The sequence below is a fragment of the Capra hircus genome, chromosome 15 (assembly GCF_001704415.2).
Source record: "Capra hircus breed San Clemente chromosome 15, ASM170441v1, whole genome shotgun sequence".
Classification (NCBI taxonomy): Eukaryota; Metazoa; Chordata; class Mammalia; order Artiodactyla; family Bovidae; genus Capra; species Capra hircus.
In genome coordinates this window covers 2,659,788-2,666,057 of record NC_030822.1, presented here as the reverse complement: position 1 = coordinate 2,666,057, position 6,270 = coordinate 2,659,788, and positions in this window count along the sequence as shown.

The window sequence follows — 6,270 nt, the reverse complement described above, 5'->3', positions numbered from 1 at the left end:
GGACCTAGCGGAGGCCTTGTTGTGCAGCCTCGAGGCAGATCTTCTCATCAGGAAGCAGCAGCCGGAGTGGAGACCTTCGCATGGAGCCTTCCGCTTCTCGAGGGCCACGCTTCCCTTGCAAGTCACCAGCCCCCACGGTCGGCGCAAGGGGCAGCAAACGAGGCACTCGGCTCAGCTGCAGAGTTCAGCAGTCAAGGTAAAGAAACATTTCATGCAATCTTTCTTAAAAATCAGAATCAATGCAAAAGTACCGTGATGAGCAGAATGTCAAGATTTCATCAGTCAAGTTCCAGCCACATTCACGACAACCAAGGAGAGGCCAGCAAGGGCTGAGGCTTGATTTTGCCAGACGTCATGGCCCAGAGCCCATGCACCCGTCAGGGTGTTGCCTCCACTCTGGGGTAGCCTAGCTGGGCAGTGTAGTTTTGTACCTTGGGTTCCAGCCCAGTGCTCAGGGCACCAGTGAAGGGTCACCCAGGCTTTCTTGCTTGGCCTCTGCTCTCCCTGGGGCCCTGCAGATGGAGAAGTGTCTGAGAGGCCCCTTCTGGGCTGATTGCAGAGTAACGGTCTCAGACGTTATCTCCCAGGGCCAACGGACCCGACCCTCAGCTTCTCTACCTGACTTGGGGTTGGGGGATTGGTCAATTCCAGAGAAGGAAAACCTGGTCTTCACATTTCAAGCTGGAGACCTCCCTTGGAGGAGGAGTGGAGAGCTAGGCACTCCTCCATTATTCTCCCAGTCCTGGCCCGGGCCGAGGACACGATTTCACGCAGCAGTTGGGATGACCAGTAACATCAGCTGGTGTTGAAACCAGCGCGGTGAATGCGTTTCAATTGCTGCTTCATTTTAACGGGTCTGTTTCCCACATTAGGAAATGGCCTCTCAGAGAGCGGAAATAAGTCGCCCAAAACCACTGGACAAGTCAGAGACAGGCCTTCCGGCTCCTTATCCACCTGCCTACCCTTGGCCTCGTGTCCCTGGATGCCCATCCATCTGGCCGGCCCCACCCCTAGGCTCACCCTCGGCAGAGACACCCCAGTGACTTCAGGGACCCCCTCGACATCCCGGTGCTGCCTGCCCGATGTGAAACTGGAAACAGCTTTCCTGCCTTGCCGCAAGGCAGGCGGATTCTGAGTTCCCCGATCAAGTGCCGAACCCGCACTCCCTGCATGGGAAGCTCAGTCTTAAGCAAGGGGCTGGAAGTCTGGACATTATGTTGCTGAAGCTCCACCACCATCCCCACACTGTGCTTCATCAAGGCTTTCGCATCCTTATCCCGCTTCCTTAATCCTTCCGTTCACCTGAGGGCCTTAGGCGCTGCGGTTCCAGTCGACAGCTCGCTCAGACAGGGTCAGCGACTAGCCCAAGGCCACACAGCACATTTGAAGACGCACGTCTTAGCCTAGTGTCTGACCCCCACGTTCTTGCTGTCTTTGATTCGCTCAGTCGTCACCCATTAGCTAATGGCGCCTACCTTTTCAGCATCCGTGAGACCCCACCTCTCTAGCTTACTGCTTGCGTCTCTGTTCATAGGGGTTTCAGCTCTGCCCCTTGTGTGAGGTCCGTCCAGCCCCACGTCACGCAGAGGGCAGTGTGCTGTGATGTTGAATGCAATCGCCACTCCAGATTCAGCCACTCGGTGCTCAGTATTCCCATCCATAAACCAAGGCTAATGACAGGACCTACCTCTAACGAGATCCGCTCCAGAAACGCTCTGAGGACAGTACCAGGCATGCGGGCTTGGGGGTAGCCTTTGTCAGGAAACCAGGACCCAACTGTCCCCTTGGGCAACCAGTAAGCCCGAGAGTTGCTTGAGGGCCCACTCTGCGGATTTCAGGATGATGTAAGGAACTCCAGGGATTCTGCTGAAAAGACGCCAGCTGAGTTGCCCAGAGCTTAGTTAGCATCGTTTTGGAGGGAAAAGAGGACAGGCAAGCCCGTATTTGGGGATATCAGGCCAGTGCTCTAATTTTATTTAACATGTATCTTAAGGGTGGTTAACATGCATCCTCTCACCTGCACTGTATCGTAGACTGCTCAGGGAATTGTCACACGGGAAATTTACCATGTGATGGAGCCCACATCAAGATACAGAACCTTTCCAGGAGCCAAAATGCCTCCTGGTTCACTTTAACCCCCCAAAGGTAGAAGTCACACTTCTGCCACAAACACCCGCCAACAGAGGAGATTTGTGAGGAATGAGCTGAAGTCTCCCTTGGCACAAAGTCTCAGAGCCCAGCACACGTTTAATACTTAACAAGTGAGGGACTTTGCTACTCCTTATTATTAATTCTGGAACAAAGAGAAGCAGCGTCTCCCCACACCAGAACACAACGTCCCGAGGACAGGAGCAAAGGCTCTGCTCCAACATGGGGCTGAATGGGTAAGCTGTGTCGGAAAACCGCCGTCACGGAAATCTAGACAGCAGCAGATACAGCGGACCTCAGTTTGATTTCTTAATTTTTCACCCCACCCTGCAAACTTGAGTAAGTAGCCTCTCCTATTGGGGCCACACTCAAAACATTCAGGTTCTTAATTTGCTTCTTAAGACCGGGAGGTGGGACTTCCCTGGGGAGCGATTGGCTAAGACTCCAAGCTCCCAAATCAGGGGCCGGGGTTGCATCCCTGGTGAGGGAGTTAGATCACACTTGCTGCCTCGAACAGAGCCTGCGAGACCCAGCTGCTGAGCGCCTGAGCTCCAGAGACCAGGGCCACAGCTAGAGGAGACTGTGAGCTCCAAGGAAGACCCAGCACAGCCAAATCAAATGCAGAAAGAATAAAATAATGCTTACAGGAGGTTTTTATTTGCCTCTAAGACCCTGGGACCTTCTGTTCTCCTATGTGCTCGAGGAGTTCTGGAGAAAAGGGCTTCACGGCATTGTTGGCGTACTTTCTGCTCACTGCACCCTCCCCAGCTAACGGGGTTCAGGACACCCTCCTTCCTCACCTCGGACTGGGGCTTCCTCGGCCTCAGCGAGGTTGGATCCTGTTCCCCAAGGTGAGCACAAGGGTAGAGGGCTCGGGGCTTCCCTGATGGTCCAATAGTTAAGAATCTGCCTTACAAAGCAAGAGACACTGGTTCAGTCCCTGGTCTGGGAAGATCCCACATGTCGTGGGGCAATTGAGCCCCTGAGCTGCAACTGGAGATTAGCCCTCACTTGTTGCAACTAGAGAAAGCCTGCGCAGCAACAAGGACCAGCACAGCCATAAAGAAATGATTTTTTATTTTAAGAAGGAAAAAAAAGAGTCAGGGACGGTCTCCTTCCTCCCCTCGGTGCTGTATCCCATGTGATCATGCCCAGGAAGCAGCCAACACTTCCAGCCACAAAACCTGCTGACTGAAAGGACACGCTCTGGAGATGCTTGCATCCCACCATGGGTCACATTCAGATACTCAGCCTGATGGAAGCGAGGTCCATGCTGTAAAGAGCAATGTTGCGCAGGAACCTGGAATGTCAGCTCCATGAATCAAGGCAAAGTGGAAGCGGGCGAACAGGAGACGGCGAGAGTGAGCGTCGACATGCCAGGGATCAGCAGACGAAAACGGGCTGCAACGGGTGGATGTAACTCAGATGGCCATTATATCTACTACTGCGGGCAGGAATCCCTCAGAAGAAACGGAGTAGCCATCATGGTCAGCAAAACAGTCCCAAACGCAGTACTTGGATGCAGTCTCAAAAATGACGGAATGATCTCTCTTTGTTTCCAAGTCAAACCATTCAATATCACGGTAATCCAAGTCTATGTCCCGATCACTAATGCTGAAGAAGCTGAAGTTGAATGGGTCTATGAAAACCTACAAGACCTTCAAGAACTAACACCCAAAAAAAGATGTCCTTTTCATTATAGGGGACTGGAAAGCAGAAGTAGGAAGTCAAGAAACACCCAGAGTAACAGGCAAATTTGGCCTTGTTTTACAGAATGAAACAGGGCAAAGACTAACAGAGTTCTGCCAAGAGAATATCCTGGTCATAGCAAACACCCTCTTCCAACAACACAGGAGAAGTCTCTACATAAGGACATCACCAGATGGCCAACACTGAAATCAGATTGATTATATTCTTTGCAGCCAAAGATGGAGAAGTTCTATACAGTCAGCAAAAACAAGACCAGGAACTGACTGTGGCTCAGATCATGAACTCCTTATTGCCAAATTCAGACTGAAATTGAAGAAAGTAGGGAAAACCACTAGACCATTCAGGTATGACCTAAATCAACTCCCTTATGATTATGCAGTGGAAATGAGAAATAGATTCAAGGGATTGGATCTGATAAACAGAGTGCCTGAGGAACTATGGAAGGAGGCTCGTGATGTTGTACAGGAGGCAGGGATCAAGACCATCCCCAAGAAAAAGAAATGCAAAAAGGCAAAGTGGTTTTCTGGGAGGCCTTATGAATAGATGTGGAAAGAAGAGAAGCGAAAGGCAAAGGAGAAAAGGAAAGATATATCCGTTTGAATGCAGAGTTCCAGAGAATAGCAAGGAGAGATAAGACGGCCTATCTCAGTGATCAGTGCAAAGAAATAGAGGAAAACAACAGAATGGGAAAGACTAGAGATCTCGTCAAGAAAATTGGAGATACCGAGGGAACATTTCATGCAGAGATGGGCTCGATAAAGGAGAGAAGCCATATGGACCTAACAGAAGCAGAAGAGATTAAGCAGAGGTGGCAAGAATACACAGAAGAACTGTACAAAGAAGATCTTCATTACCCAGACAATCACAATGGTATGATCACTCACCTAGAGCCCGACGTTCAGGAATGCGAAGTCAAGTGGGCCTTAGGAAGCATCAGTATGAACAAAGCTAGTGGAGGTGTGGAATTTCAGTTGAGCTATTTCTAATCCTAAAGATGATGCTGTAAAAGTGCTGCCCTCAATATGCCACCAAATTTGGAAAACTCAGCAGTGGCCACAGGACTGGAAAAGGTCAGTTTTCATTCCAATCCCAAAGAAAGGCAATGCCAAAGAATGCTCAAACTACCGCACAATTGCACTCATCTCACAGGCTAGTAAAGTAACATTCAAAATTCTCCAAGCCAGGCTTCAACAGTATGTGAACCGTGAACTTCCAGATGTTCAAGCTGGTTTTAGAAAAGGCAGAGCAACCAGAGATCAAATTGCCAACATCTGTTGGATCATTGAAAAAGCACACAAGTGTTCCAGAAAAACATCTACTTCTGCTTTACTGACTATGCCAAAGCCTTGGTGTAGATCACAATAAACTGTGGAAGATTCTTAAAAAGACGGGAATACCAGACCACCTGGCCTGCCTCTTGAGAAACCTGTATGCAGGTCAGGAAGCAGCAGTGAGAACTGGACATGGAACAACAGACTGGTTCCAAATAGGAAAAGGAGTGCGTCAAGGCTGCATATTGTCACCCTGCTTATTTAACTTACATGCAGAGTACACCATGAGAAACGCTGGACTGGATGAAGCACAAGCTGGAATCAAGATTGCCAGGAGAAATATCATTGACCTCAGATACGCAGATGACACCACCCTTATGGCAGAAAGCAAAGAAGAACTAAAGAGCCTCTTGATGAAAGTGAAAGAGGAGAGTGAAAAAGTTGGCTTAAAGCTCAACATTCAGCAAGCTAAGATCATGGCATCCGGTCCCATCACTTCATGGGAAATAGATGGGGAAACAGTGGCAGACTTTATTTTGGGGATCTTCAAAATCACTGCAGATGGTGACTGCAGCCATGAAACTAAAAGATGCTTGCTCCCTGGAAGAAAAGTTATGACCAACCTAGACAGCTTATGAAAACTCAGAGACATTACTTTGCCAACAAAGGTCCATCTAGTCAAAGCTATGGTTTTTCCAGTAGTCATCAATGGATGTGAGAGTTAGACTATAAAGAAAGGTGAGTGCTGAAGAATTGATGCTTTTGAACTGTGGTGTTGGAGAAGACTCTTGAGAGTCCCTTGGACAGCAAGGAGATCCAACCAGTCCATCCTAAAGGAGATCAGTCCTGAGTGTTCATTGGAAGGACTGATGCTGAAGCTGAAGCTCCAATACTTTGGCGACCTGATGTGAAGCTGACTCATTGGCAGAGACCCTGATGCTGGGAAAGATTGAGGACAGGAGGAGAAGGGGACGATGGAGGATGAGATGGTCCATGATGGACATGAGTCTGAGTAAACTGCGTGATTGGTGATGGACAGGGAAGCCTGGCATGCTGCAGTCCAGGGGGTTGCAAAAAGTTGGACACGACTGAGTGACTGAACTGACTGAATGGACGTCACCACCCCTCCCCCACACACTCA